Source organism: Mugil cephalus, chromosome 9 (genome assembly GCF_022458985.1).
Source record: "Mugil cephalus isolate CIBA_MC_2020 chromosome 9, CIBA_Mcephalus_1.1, whole genome shotgun sequence".
NCBI lineage: Eukaryota > Metazoa > Chordata > Actinopteri > Mugiliformes > Mugilidae > Mugil > Mugil cephalus.
In genome coordinates, this window is record NC_061778.1 from 1,981,085 (window position 1) to 1,997,154 (window position 16,070).

The window sequence follows — 16,070 nt, forward strand, 5'->3', positions numbered from 1 at the left end:
TCAGCAAACTAGGACTGTGTCCATCACCTCAGGCTTCAGCTTCCACTGTTCCTGCCCACTGGGTTATTTTAACTATCAGCTGGGGAATTCTGGCCAGTGGATTGTGTTTATGTCCTCTGGGCCTGTGACTGGCCCCAGTAATGACTGTCTGTGCAGGAGTAAGAAGGAGGAGAGAGGAGATCACGGGTCTAAATGAAGCTCGTTCAAGTCAAATGTAAGTTTTTTGAAAAACATCCAAGGTTTCTGAAAGGATAAGATCCACATTTGGGCAAAGTGATTAGAGCCAGAGAAGAGGGACAGTCACTCATGGGGAATTTCATTTGGCCCCTAGCAGCACTAGAAGCATAGTTTTATACGTGAACACACAGCAGTTACACACTATGACGCTAAAGGGTGTCGTTAATCTGCAGGTGGGCTTTAACACATCAGTATACATAGAAACGCTGCAGTAAAGGACTTAAAATGTGCCAAGACTCAGTAGGAAAGGAGCTTATTGCTTTAACATGTTTAGTATCACCTGCACCTGGTGGTCTGCCTTCCACTCTGATATTATATAATATTGTGCAGGTCTACCTTTTGCCTCCAGTCTACAGTCATGACTCATCAGAGAATGGATCTGGTCACAAGATGGTGGATGTTATTTACTTTTGCTGTCAGTGGTCATAATGTTGTGGCAGATTGGTGTATGTGGTCCTTGTACTGGGGATTGAATTGCCACCCTTCTTGTTTCTGAACATCTTGCTGAAATTTTACTACACATTCATTGAAAGTATTTTAGTTTCCTCCACGTGCTGCTTGTATCACTCCATCACTCAACAGGACAGGAAACACCTGCACAACCCTGTGAAGGTGTGTTCTAAGACCACTGGACTTCCTGCTCGCTGCCTGAGCACTGTGTACGAGCAGCAGGCTAGCGGCCTGGCCCGTCGAATCCTAATGACTCAACGCTCTGTTCCCAACATTTGAACGGCTGCCATCTGGTCACAGGTTCCTCTGTCCGGCCTGTAAGACCCAGAGGACGACAACAATCTTTGTTCCCAACGTTTATTCTCCCCCCTTACAACATAAGATTAATACTTTGTAATAATGCACACAAGTCACTCATCAGTTTAATCCATGTTTCACATTATTTATTGCTGTACTGAATCTACTACTTCACATTTTTAATACTTTTTGTACTGATTTTATTTCATATTTACTACTATTCATCTCTCGACTCTTTTAGAAACTTCTGCCTCATACTGTTACTGGCAGCAGGTCTACACCCACCTTTGTGTATTTCTTCTCTTCGTCCTCCTAATTGCCCGTCGGGGATAAATAAAGTTTTTCTGATTCTGTTTTAGTGAGAAAATGCTCAATCTTTGTGTTTTCTGTTGATTTGGCCAGAACCATCTCCTGGTCTCAGACACAGAGGGTTGGTCTCCACCTGGGGACTAATTAGGAAGACGTTACCATGCGGGTCCTGGATCAGGAGCCGTCCACAGTGAGCAAAAGTACTTTTAGTTTATATTAAAAGTAACAGAATCCAGCATTTGGATCACAAGAGACCACAGGAAGGAAACATTTACCTCCAGTATGTGATTTATTCCAGTTCTGCTTTCTTTCAAAAGCCTCAAATCAAGAGGTCTCACAGGGAGGAGGTGGGGTGGATGGAGGGCTCATGTGTCATGGAGGATGTACAGTCATTGTTTAAAGAAACCAAGTTTGGAAATCAAAGATTATTTTCCAGCTTTCACTCAGTGGATTTTCTTCTTCTCTATCTTAAGTGAAGGTAAACTTTAAACATAAGAAACGTAAAGGGGGTAAAAAATACTTAGAAAGAGACAATGTTTTATTTAACTCAAGTCATCTGTCCACTGCAGATAGGAACTAGAAAAGGTTAGGATTAAAAGTCATGTATTAGATCACATCATACCAGCTGGATAAAACCGAAACTGTTAAATCAGATCAACGTTTAGTCAATATAATTATGATATTAATATTTAAATACTATTCATTCTTATGACTCAATGTGAACATCTTGGCTTGGCTTGTACAGCTCGGTTCAACTCCACCATTTGTGAGTTTGTGTTCACAATTCAAACGGCTTTTATGTTGTTGTTGTTGTTGTTGTTGTTGTTGCACTCACTGCTGTGTATTTCCGTGTAAATATCTTACAAAGGACTATACTTTGCAGTCTTGCCATTTTGAAGGATCGCGCTTTTTTGCGAGTAACCTGCGATTTTCAGGGTTCAGTATCATGTCATTACCGACTGACACACAAGATAGCTTCTCCCAAACAGCGGCATATGTAGCAACAGTCACAGAGTCTGAGACACACTTGAGGAAATAGTTTCTATAGAAAACAAAGTGGCAGTTTGGCTTCTTTTCATGCAGGACTTTTATTGTAATCATTCCTTTAAGTTAAAGGATGAAATGAAAGGGCTCAGGGGATGAATTGTGAGTTTGAAATATATTCTCTGAGTCTTGACAACCTGGTGACACAGTCTTCATAATAAGGGGCTCCATATCTCAGATTCCCTCATTGTGCCTCAGCTGTTCTGTCTTTAGAGGTCCTGGATAAAACTGGTTGTTGTACATAGATTCATGTTGTACAGTTTCAAAAGAAAGAACTATTAGGTGATGTATTAGTCTGCAGTTCAGTTAATTTGTTCACGGTTAATTTGTTCCAGTTAATTTGTTTGTGCTTTCTATTATAAGAGGAATAAAATGTCATTAGTTGGGGCCTCTGACCAAATTATTTTTGAGAAAACACTGAGCTACAGTTGTTAGTTGTAAGTTGATGTTGTCATTGTCTTGGTGAGGCATTTTTAACTGAACTCATCAAAGTTCCAATAAAGAACTTAAAGAACTTAAAGAAATATCCAATACATAAATTCTCCACGTGTGTGATAATGCAAATAGAGAAAAAACAAGTGACAGACTGATCTGAAGATGTTATTAAAGAGGCTTGTTCTGTTAAAATTAGGGGAATATGTTTATAGTTTCTCCCTAAAGACTTTATTTAAAACTCCTTTAGAGCACTGGCGCTGTCCATGGTTCTGAAATAACACTGCAGGTTTCTGTCTGGTGCTGAAATTACAGCTGCTATAAATTAATGAAGGTTCTGGGTTCAAATCCATTGGCCGACTGGTGTCTTTCTTTCTGTGTGGAGATTGCATGTTCTCCCTGTAATCCGGCTTCCTCCCACCATCCAACGACATGATCATTAGGTTCACCTGTGATTCTAAATTGGCCGTAGGTGTGGGCCTGAGCGGTTGTCTGCCTCTCTCTGTTAGCCCTGCCATAGACTACAGAAAAAGAAAAAAAAATTCATTAAAATAAATGCAGCAGAGTGTAAATTACGCATAAATATAACACCAATACAAACAACTTCCCTACGTTGTTACTTCATAAATCAAGAAAAAAACACTTATTAACTAATCCGCACACCGAAACAAATTAAACTCCCCAAAAACAGTCTGGTACTAAATGTGATAAAGCTGCTCTTTGTTCCTCTAAACCTACACACAAACACGCACCACTGAACATGAGCTACCATTACAGGCACTTAACTTCAGTGGTATATATCCCATTTAAAAAGGAGTCACCATTCAACATGTCTCAGAGCAAAATGGTGCATCGTGTATTTTGTCTCCAGTTATTTTGTATTTCTTTCTTTTTACCCAGTGTGGACTCTGGAGTCATCTGCACTCTCGATATCCAATAAATTACCTGTCAGTCAAACTGTGACTTCGGGACAGTGATCAGGCTTCTCGGGTGTTTGATGACACGTCGTAACCTGGCAGAGTTTGCGGCTCTGTAACTTTATTGGAGACCGTGACCTTACCTTTCATAAAACATCCTTCAGGTATACTTCTTCATCGGTTCAGGCGATCTGTGTTTGACAGGAGCTCAAACTGAAAACTATTTGTCATGTACAGCTGTGAGTGTACAAAAGAAGGAGGTCTGCAGATTAGCAAAGGCTGAACAGATATAGCTCTGGTATTTGGTGTTAAAATAAAGATCTCACCAAAGTTGTTAATAGTGAGGAATGTTCTCAACAGTCTGCTGCTCCCGGAGTACGCTGGAAGACACAAATACAGGGATCAATCCAGGCCCACAGCATCATCTGTCCCTGCTCCGGACAAATGAAGATGATGCAGACAGCAAGGACAGAGAGAAAAATGGAGGAGATAAAATCAAATATATAGCTGTATTTCAGCCACCTTGAACAGGGACTGAGTTTGTTGTAGCACTATGAGCTGCTTGGCCTTCTGTTCTAAGGCCACAACCCCTGCGGCTGCATTTTCCATTATCTTTATTGTACAGGTACCAAAAACACACTTTGTCCATCGTTTTGACCCCCGGTCAAAGACAACAAAGACATGGAGAACCACACAGGACATATGTTAACCCCATAGCACTTTATGGGGTAAGGAACCTTATTTGGTAACTTCATCACATTTGTGTTCACAAATTGCCTGCTCCTCTCAGTGAGGTTCATTGTCATGTGGTTTTCATTGAGCCAGAGAAGAGAAGGAAACACTCTCAGGTCTAATCAGGGTCTATTGTGGTCTACAAGGTCCCCCTCTGCATGAACTCTCAGCACAACTGGTTGACCGTGAAGAAGAAGAAGACGTGTCCTAATGTTGTCTAAGTGCTGATTCAGGAACTTGTCAACAAACACATTATGTTCTAAATACATGTCTACATTTGTTCACTACATAAGGCCAAAGAACCATATTCATAATCTTGATTTTCTCCTAGAAAATGTTAAAATTTTCACAAAAGTAAAACAGTTTTCTGACGTCCTACAAAAAATAACACTCTAGGCTTGAAACTACAGTAGGTTTATATCCCCAAATTAAAACTGTAACAGTGTTACAACTCAAAAGGTCATAGTGGGACAATATTGTCTTCTGTCTAATTAAAACGGTAAATTAGAGAGTAAATATCAGCTGTAACTGTACAACATCTGAAGCACAACCACACTGCATTCATTTTAATGGTCACTTTACTTGTCGCCTCATCACTGAATGTGACAGACTGGAGACCTGTCCAGGGTGGACCCCTGGAGATAGGCTCCAGCAAACCCCCGTGACCCTAGTGAGGATAAGCGGTAGAAGAAGATTAGATTCTCATAATTTATATACTTAGCCAGGAAGCTCGACTCAACACAATTTTTGTTGTGTCAGAAAGTGGTGGTTGGTGAAATAAACACAATAAGTCTCACTAAGGAATAAAAACTGTATAAAATATAGAAAGAACTTCTAAAAAGTCTGGATTTAAGTAAAGAAGGAACTGTTCTCATGCACAGTTTGTGTCATGCATATGGCCTTATTAAGGAGTCTGGATAAGAGTACGTGTGTGTGAGGGGTGCTTGTTCGTGAGTTCAGTTGTGGGTCGGGGGTCGGGGGTCGGGGGTCGGGGGTCGGGGGTCAGGTTTTTTTTCCTGATGGAACTCAGCCTCCTGCCAGAGGGAAGAGACCCAAAGCATCTGTGTCCAGGGTCACTGAGTTCGGTTTCAATTCTTCCTGCCTCAGTGTCTGAGGGTCATTCAGGTCCTGGGGGGAATGGCTGACTGCTGCCAATCACTTTCTCTGCAGCGTGAATGATACGTCGTATTCTTCTGTGGCAGCAACGTACCAGGCGTCACCAGGTTCACTGGTTAATGTAATCGACACCTCTACCTCTGTTAAAGGCTGCAGCTCTGCCATTTGATTTGGTCCAAAAATCAAGAAGACAGGAGAACGGGAGAGTTTCTGTCCGTGTGCACAGTCGTGACTATCAGTTGGAAGCAACCCTCACAACCTTCAATGTGTTCAGACCTTTAAGCCAACAAGACAACAGAATTAAATAGAGCAAGACTAGAAGAGAAAGAAAGAAGAGGTCTCCTGGTTGAGTAGGCGGCCCGTGAACTGAAGCTGCAGACCTCAGTGGCACAGGTTCAGTTCCAGCCTCGCCCTCTCTCCATCATTCCAATAAAAGCCAAAAATGGCCAAAACATGTAGAATAAAATAGTGACTGTGGAGAATGTACAGGAGAACCCAGACGGTTTATCAGGATGAGGCAGGAACAGGACAAATTAAAAACATTTTACAGCTGTGCAGGAAAAAGTTGCATCTAAGTATACGGCATAAAGCTTCACCTTCTATTTCTGAAATCTCCTCATTTAAAATACTTCTACAAAGGCCTTTCACACGGAGGCTGTCCGTTCTCTGGATGTTCACGCTGCTGAAAGCCTGACCAATCCAAGGCTGGAAGTCTATTAAACATTTACCATGTTTGCAAAGGTTGGTTCTACCCACACATGCATCTGTTTTTTGAATGAAAGTGGAGAGAAGGACTTCACAGCCAGTGTCTCTCCTTTTTTTCTTTTCTTTTTTCCTGCAGCCCTCAGTAGTGTCAGAGCCTCAGAACCGACCATTTAACTGTGGAGCTAAGCCGCTAACACTTTTCTGTAAGATTCACTAATGCGGTAAAACAAATTTCAAAGCCTCTCCACGGTTAATGCTCAATAATATTGATATTGTCTGCGCTCCTGGACCATTTTGAAAATGTATCCTCGTCATCAAGGACACACACACACACACACACACACACACACACACACACACATACACCGGGTAAGCTTTAACATCAGAGGTAAACTTTCATCTAAATTCCTGCTGAGAGGAAACATGATCTATTTAAGGTGAGCACAGTGAGCGAACATTTCAAACCGTTTCAATCCTTTCAATCCACAAACATCAATATTGAATGTAACGGTGTTAGAATAATGGTTAATAATGGTTAATAATGGTTGTGCACGTTAATATGTTTTTGATTTCTGAGCTCACAGACTGTGATTTCAGACTCAAGATTACAGTATTTAACGGTTCTCGTGGAATCTGGATTGGGTGCATTGTATTTTGTTTGTGCTCTTACACAATAAAAATGACTTCATTAAGACATGATGGGAAAAAAAGCTTCTAAAAAACCTAAAAGTTGCTTTTTATTTAGTTCAGTCATGCATAGTCTGACTCTGTTCTTGTCTGAATGTGAGTGGCAGCATTCAATGATAAGGAGAAAAAAGTCTGACCAATAGTTCAGGAAATTTTAGAAAGTCTGCACTAAAACATGCACACAACATGCAGCAGAGACAATGAGAATAAATTGTTTTATGTGGTTCAGGTGAGAAGGATCATTGTTCGTATTGTGTGTTAGTTGAAACCAGTCCAATAACTCACTTTGACCCGAGCTCTGAGCTTAGAGGTGTGATCTGATCTATCCCACATTTAAACAATCAGGTTCATTCTGTGGAGGTCAACGCCAGTAAAACCAGGAGAGCGGGAAATGTTTTTGTTTGTTTGTTTGTTTGTTTTTTCAGTTTTCTTTATGAAAAAGTTCTGTTTGTCTTTCCGATGCAGAGGTAGAAATAAATAATATCCTAACCCATAAAACCTTTTTAATAAACTGAATTTCTCTGAAACATATCTTCTTCTTTGCAGCTTTGACTCATTTGTCCGTCCTTGATCCTCAATACTTCAGTTTTACATTTAGTTATCTCTGTTTATCCTGAGTGCACTTAAAAACCACTGCATTTCAAAATTAGTAATGAGGTTATTTCAAGTTGTAAAGCATAAAGCAGCTTTTCAGCATTAAGCCTCTCTTTTCTTTCTTTCCTTCCATGTTTCCATTTTCCTAAAATGTTTCATCTCTTCTTTTTCCTACCCTCCTTCCTTTTTCCTCTGAAGAGTCTGAACTTTAAAAATCATCCTAGAGATATGACAATCACATAAGACATTTCAGAAACAAGAAAGAAAACAGACTAAGATGTTGTTTCAAATACAGAAAACTGAAATGTAAATTGTCTTCAGTTTAAATTTCTCTTCAGTTCATTGTCAAAGCTCTGCAGCGTCAAACTGTCCCTCTGCAGATATGACTGAGGAGTTCCAAAGCAATGGCAGCAAAAGTATCACGCAGTCAGATTAAACTAGAAACTTTGTACTACGTAGTCCCTGGTGGACCTCCAAAAACTGGATTCTACAATTTCTTTAACACAGCTCCTTCATTCCTCCCTCACAGACTGCTGACTGGCTTCTTCTTTTAAGCCACATACATTTAGTTGCAGGCGTTTTGAGGTTTCAGGTTATTTTTTTTAACACGGTACACGGAAGGGAATGAAACTAAGTACGAAAGGAAAACAGATATTAAATTAAAAAGCAATGTAGAGCTGGAGGAAAAGTTGAAACAAGTCAAACAGGTTTAGTTGTGAAGCTGAGTGATTGAGGCAGGATGATTACCTGCAGAGTTCTAACAGTTCATGGACAGCCTGGAGGACGAGAGGCCGGTTAGAGGTGAAACTAGGAAGAAGGTCCAGCATGTTTCCTCCAGAGCACTGGAAGCCATTCATAATGACCCACAGACAGACAGGATCTCCTCCAAGTGATATCCTCAAACCTCCAGGCTGAGCTCTGGGACCAGGGCAAATGTGAGGGTTTTAAGGTTTAGGGAGCTCTAGAAGTTGCAATGACACAAGCAGCACCACAATGCTGCAGGCTGCACTGTCAGTCAGGCCACAGCTGGAGGTTTATTACCCCTGTCTGAATATGAACTCTGTTGATGGCTCGTTGTCGTATTGACTGCACACTTGTGACTTTTCACTTCATGATCTGTCAGATTTATGCGGCGTGTTGCCACGGGGGTTATTTACAAAGCAAAACAGGATGCTATTCACGATCCAGACTAGAGGCAAGAGATACAGGAGGCACTTCAAATTAAAGCTGTGTGTACTAATCGACGCAGCATGACAGCTCGTTTATTTATGCACAAGAATCACTCTCTTATCGGCAGAGGCGAAGATCTTTACTGTCATGAGGCATTTCTTCGTGAACGCATCTCAAGGCAAACAGTTCGTTTCTAAAGCCTTGAAACTCTGTGGAATATTTGTTGTTGCCAGCAGTGGTAGTTTCAGAGAGTTAAAGCTTCCTCTCGGCCTGAATACGTGTTGATTTTATTCCTCTTTCATCTTTTTGTCTACTCACTCCTTTCTAAATGACTCTCTTTCAGCTTCAGTGCTGATCCTTGACAGTTTTGCTGTGAACGTGCGGATGAAAAGACACATTTGCTTTAATTGCTTCGTATCATGTCATGATTTTCTCCTCTCTCGCATCCTGCACCTGTCAGAGATTTCTGCTCGGTCCGCAGGAAGCACCCAGAGGTTTCGTCCTCAGACGGATCCCTGCAACATCACAGGAACAGACCAGCGCTGATTGCACGCTAATACGCTAATGACGATCAGTTTCCTAAAATGGAAAGAACCGGAAGAGTCGGCTCTGCTGCACAGGCTTGAAAGGGCAAAAATTAATTAGCACTGAAGAAGACAGATAAAGAGCTGGAAAGAGACAGGTCGGGGATCTGCACAGTCAGATGAAAGGTTTGCAGCGTTGATGGCTAACACGCATGTCAGATTATGTGTTATGCATGTGTGCTTTTATGTCCAAGTGTGATGTGTGTTCGTCAGTTTGTGCCTGCATTTATGTGTGTTTGCAGGAAACACACAGACATACACACCCCGTGGCCCTTCTCAGCAGGTGTCCCCCTTCACTCTGCAGAACCTGACAGCTCTCTCATGCTATGAATCCAACACTAAAGTTGGAAAGTCAGAAACTTTTTCAAAGATTGTGTAAAAGTTCTGTAGCTTGTTTACACTGACCATATGTAAAGACAGACGGTGCCTTAATTAGGTTCATTAGGGCCTGAACGACTTCAGATTTCTTAACGTTGACTAATACGTGGGTGGAAGAAGATGTCGACCAGTCAATGATGTCACACATAAAAACACAATCGAAAGTAAACAATGAAATCTATATTCTTGACCTGAATACATAATGTAGCGTCTCACATAGAAGGAGATACAGAGGATTTTCTGTTTATTGAACACTGCCTACTGTCGGCTGTAGTCAGCACAGTTAACATTGTCTGTCTGTCACTTCTAGTATGCGGCTCTCGCTCTTCAAACTCTCAGCTCTACCATCTCTCGCATGGTGCATTCACTGACGTCAAGGACAAAAAAAAACAGCAACAATGTCAACTAATAAAACACAACAGAATGGAAAATAAACACGTGCTTACATGCTAAACATGTGTTTGTCAACACTTTCACATTCTCCAAGATCTTCTCCATGTACTGCAGGTAAAGTTCTAATAATTTTATCAAATAGTTGATGTGCAACCTCCTTCTCTCTGGTACCACAGGACGTTTGTTGACGTTGTTAAATGACTGATGTCCAGAGGATTTGGACCTTTTCAGATGCATTGCAGTAGTACTTTAGTTGTATTTTAGGACTGTCACATCATGTCAGTATGAGCTTCATCTTTAGTGAAGTATTTCCACACACTTGATGAACTGCTGCTAGTTTTTCTGCAACTGGACTCCTCACCTGTCTTCTAGGAGGCGTCCATGTTGTTATTATCTTGTCATCAGTCGACATAATGATTAAAGCAGCATAGCACAGCAGTAAAGTCGACTTACAACCCCTAGTCTCCATGAGCTGAATGTTAGGAGAACAAGATGAATGTTAAGGAAGGACCAAGTCGAAGTCTCTGACCTTAATCCAATAGAAATGATGTGGAAGGACCCGAAGCATCAGTTCCTGAGAGGAGAGAGAGATAAAATGGCTTTGTTCTGAGGAATGGGATCAAATTCCTCAGTTACCACAAACCTTTAGCTACTGATAGGCAGACTGACCCTAACCCTCCACCTGCTCCATCCTTTCCCAACGCAGCATCTTCAGACTGAACTAGGAAAGGAATAAAGAAACCTGAACAACTGTGGAGCTATTTTAAGAAAAGGCAGAGAAGGATAAAACCTACAAACTGGGATTAAAGACTGTGAAAAACTTGTGAAGGTGTCCTAATTTTTTAAAAAGCCTCCTGTTTGGAAGGGAAAACTTTCACTTCACAGAGCGCTTGTATTCCTTTGGTTCCTGGATATCTGTTGATCTACTTCTGCTCTGCACCCAACACAGCACCAATCAACATTTGATTTCCACCTACGTGGCCTCCAGCTGCATTATCTCTTTTCGAACCTTTATTCGTCTCCTTCTATTTCCTTTTTCTCCTATCTTTATTCTGCCTGGTGATGTGAATGTTTCTATTTCTCAGTTTACAGGCCCATTCTAAAGAGGAGATGGGTTTGGGGTTATTTTCACATGGGATTTGTTTCTTTCCAGCCCTTTTCTCTGGCTTTAAGATAATTCAATTCTTGGATTTTAGGATGTTTCTATCTTTGCATTCAGATACTGGCAGCAGAAAAAGGAAAAGTTTATAAGAGGACAGTAAGCACAGCTCCAAAAGTTTGCTCAGGCTTTGTACATTGACAGAAAAACTGCTTCATTCCAGGTAAACAATTTACTAAATTAAGAACACAAGTCTAGTAGAGTCTCAGAGGACAAGTGGCGTCTCTAAAGCATTTCTCAGGAGGGAAACAAGGACAAACACTTGGGGTGGACTCAGACAGAGCAGCGTTTCACAGTGGGTGGTGGAGATGATAAAATCTCAGCTAGAGATTAATGGTACTAACAGGAGGTTGTATGTAAGGAGACCAAGACACACATGCACCTACACCTGAAGGACAAAGGACACTCCTTCTAGGACAACAATGGCCACATCTTAGCCAGAGAAGACAGATGATTTGAAAGAGGAGAAAAGGAAGATGGCGTCTACATTAAATCAGAAAACCTTTCTCTGAACGGTGGAGGTGGACTGAAATGTAATCTGACATTAATCTAGTCTTAATTTTTACCATCGTTCACACCTTGACTCTGGAGTCCCTGGACATTAGGGTGGAGCCGATCCTGAATACTCATTCAAAAAGGCACTAATACTGTGTTTTTTACAAATACTTATTTCAAACAAATAGTTCTTTATATTATTTGTATTCAAGAAGAAGAACAACATCAAGTCATGAAGCTGCCTTTCCTCATGTGACTTCAGTGAATATTTGTGCGTCTGCCTGGATTGAGTGACGTTCAGGAGTCAGAGTGAAGAGTCTGGACAAAGAAGGCTCTGACTGGACCAAAGACGACTTAACTGCTTCATTATTTTTGTCCAATAGATTTAGAGTTAGGGTTAGCAAATAACTTCTGGGAAGCAGAGTTTAACCAGTAGTTCATTCCATTACGTTCCATTAGTATTGAGACATCTCTCATGCTAGCATTCGTCTGTTAGCATTCATTAGCTCGCTAATTCAGACTATTGTCTATTGGTAAATGATAAATGGTCTTTCTTTTATATAGCACATTTCCACCTGCTGGTACTCACAGCCTTTACAGTCACAGAGGTTCAGTCTCTTGCTCAAGGACACTTGTGGTACATTCTGGGAATCGAACCTCTAATCTCTCTACCTGCTGAGCCACAGTCGCTCCTATTGTCGCCCACAAGAACCAAATCATCATCACAGTCATGTTCTTCCCCTTCAGGTCAGAATAAATCACCTCTATTAGCTGCATTTCATGTAAACATCAACCGTTACTGCAGATACATCCAGAATTATCATAATGGATAATTACACAGCTCTTATTTTTACACATGCATGTCCTAAATTAGAAGTGTTACACCTGTTTTGAATTTTATTTGAAACAAATACTTTTTTTCCCTCAAAAAATACGAATACAGATACTGAGCTTGTACACTATGCGTTATGTGACAAGTTCAACATAAAACAATCCCAACAGTCAGATGCCATCCTTTTAAACCACAACTCCTCACCAACTGAGAACTGAAGAAGCTACTTCGATCAAACATCTTTCTAAATATCCAACAAGTCCATTTATCTTTGTTTCATCTTGTTTGTTTTTTGTTAATGACTGAGAACCATCACAGAAATGATGCTGGATGAGTCTGGAGTTGGATACCTGCAGTAAATAGACTCTAATGTGACTGAGAAGGAGCTCTCTGTTCTTCAGAGACATGCTGCACCCTCTGGTTTCATCTTTGTGAAGAAGGATTCATTCTGTGAACGGTCAGCTCACCTCAAGCTCCCTGGACATTAATGATGACACCTGAGAAAGACAAACCTCTGTAGAGAAGGCAGCTCAGACGTTTCTATTTTCCAGTATGAATCCGTGTGTTTTCAGGCTCCGTTGCCTTCAGATGATATTTGATAAATGTAGTTTTTCTCTTTTTTTGTTGTTGTATCTTGGTTTTCTCCAGTGTTTGTATCTAGGAGGTTATGGAGGCCTGTTTAACGTTTTCAGACTGGAATAATGTGAGGACATAAACTGGTTTGAATTTAGACAATGAGCCGCTTCGCTGTGCCGTTTCCCTCCTTCCCACCACATTTACAGTACAAAGGAAAACTCCTCGAGACTTGGCTCGCTTGGCTTCATTGTTTTGGAGTTGAGGAGAAAAATTCATTTTTTAAGTGAATGCAGAGGATGACGTGGTGGTTATTTTCAGATACGAGCAACGCACAGCTGCACCGACAGATAAATATGGACACTGACTCATCTAAAAAGCTGTGTTTAGGCTCCATCTGTGGTCTCTCTCTTCATATTGTTTCTTCTTTAACACTTCAAGACCTTTACATCCATCAGGACAGTAGGAGCCAGATAACAACAAGCCATACCTGAACCCCATTAACCCGCCCGGTATCTTTCCTTGTGCTGGTGTCAGTGGCAGAGGAGCCCTGGGGGGAGGAGAGGAACTTTAAGGTTTTCTTTTCTGTCAACAAGAGGAAAAAATCTTCAAAAGAGACGATTACGATTATTTCTACCGACTTTTTTATCAATTTCATTTGTCCTCTATCCTGTTGTTCTTCAGCAGCGATAAAAGTGTTAGATTAGATTAGATTAGATTAGATTAGATTAGATTAGATTAGATTAGATTAGATTAGATTAGATTAGATTCTTTATTTATCCCGTGGGTTACAACCATATTAATATTTAGAGGAGTGATAAGTGTTACAGTGAAAAATTAAAACTAAACACAGACAGAAATCTCTCTCACTGTCTTCATTTATTTATTTTTTTAAATTTCACAGTAGCTCAATATTAATGAATTTTCTGGTCAGAGCTTGAGACTCAGATCTTTGGAGAGCTCCAGTCTAAGTTAAGTCTTTCTTCTTTTATTTTAGCTCTGATCTTAAAGGTCAAAGGTCAAGTTTTTTTTTTTTTTTTTTTTTTTTTGCCTGAGAGAACAACCTGAGAAAAACAAGAACTTTTAAACTGTCTGAGAGACTCAGATGAAATAATGAACGTCAATGATTCGCTGCAGAATATGAAAAATGACTCAGATGGTCTTAAATGTTATATTCATCTGAATGCTTTCCAGAAAAAGACAGAGATCTAAATTGAATTTGAAAAAACGGAAACAAACAACGCATATTTTTTTATTTTATTTTTTTTCCAAACCTGAGACGTCTTTATTCAGGTGTCAGAGCAGAACAAGGACCTGTAAGCCACATTCGCCACGCTCGCTCCTGTCGGCTGGCGAGGCTTCAAACTGTGTGGTATGACACGTAAAAACATTTTATTCAGACGAGGTAAAAACGGGTCTGGATTTAAAACCCTTCCAGTGAGCTGGCTCTGTTTAATATGGAGCTCTGGCAGAGGTCTGTGTTTATGTTGTGTGAGAAATAAATGGTATTTCTGCGTGAATGACTCAGGTCCTTATACTGTAAAAACTGCAGAGAGCAGATTGAAACTCCAGCTTCTCTGCGTTTGCATCTTCTTCTTCTGTGCACATTTTGAACTTTAGAGACAAAGTTTCTAAAGGCAGCTCGGTCCCTTCATATGATCTGGGTTCTGCTCAAGGTTTCAGTGTCTCGAGACAATTTGTGTTGCTATTATTGTTATTGACGGTATATAGTTAAAACTGAATAAAATTTAATTGAATAACAGGTCACTGTTACTTACGGTGACACTGGAGTGTGAGCAACAATTTTACATACAAAATGACAGTGAATGTGTATTCTTACCTCCCCAGGACAGTTACTGTCTTTGGAGGATAAATAGTCAGAAAAGTGGAGTATTCTTTTGAAAATTAATAAATATTTCCATGCAAAAAATCCATGAAAGCAGCCAATTAGGAAATGGCAGCCAAAAACCTGTTATTGACTGCAGAGCATGGGTAAATCCACTAGGGGGCACATTCAAAAGTCTCAGATTGTTTATGGCAGCTTCTATTGATCCTGTGGGTGGTGCGGATGTCTTATGGATTTACTTATGGATCAGATCTGATAGACTAAGGTTAATGCATTATTAATAGACTTAATAAAACCTTCCAGTGTGTCAAGGAGTATTGTTCGACCTCCATGTTCTAACCTGCTTTGCCTTGTTTTTTTCTATTGTCTGTCTTGCTGATCAGTTATGTTCCTGTTTCCTAATCCCTCTTCCAGCTCCTTCGTCCTCGTCTCACATTATCACTTCATCTTAATCGTGTCTCCACTTTTCCTTTCTCTTCTTTCGCCTCTCCTCCCCGGTGAGTCGGCACTGAGAGTGTTTGCGTTGACTCCTCCCGTCTGTCAAACCCCAGGGAGAGCCGGTTAGATTAATAACAGCCTGCTCCGACCTGTCATTTCCTGGAGGAGAACGAGAGAGGCAGAGTGATAGAGCATGGAATAAAGGAGATAAAGAAAGATGTGGCCTGCAGGGAAGAATAATAGAAATGAAAGAAAGGGCAGGAGAGGAAGAAGCAAGGGAGGAAGACGTGTGATATAAAAGGACAAGGTAGGGAGAACAGAGGAAAGAGGAGAGGAATGCAAGAATCAGTAGGTGATGAAAAGGAGAAGGACAGAAAGAACAGGAGCAAAAGAAAAGAAGGTTAAAGGGTAAAGGTTGGTTGAGATGGAGGGGTTAAAAAAAGAGTTGTTGGCCAGAGGAGCTTCCAGACACCTGGAGGTAAGACTCCACCGGGATCCACCCAGAAGGCTAATTAAAAAATTATTTTTCTCCTCCCTGTCTTCATTAGCCCTCTCCTCCTCCTCCTCCTCCTCCTCCTCCTCCTCCTCCTCCTCCTCCTCCTCCTCCTTCTCCTCCTCCTCCTCCTTCACCCTCCCTTCCTCTCCTCCTCTTTCCTGCCCTTTTTACTCCCCTCGCTCCACC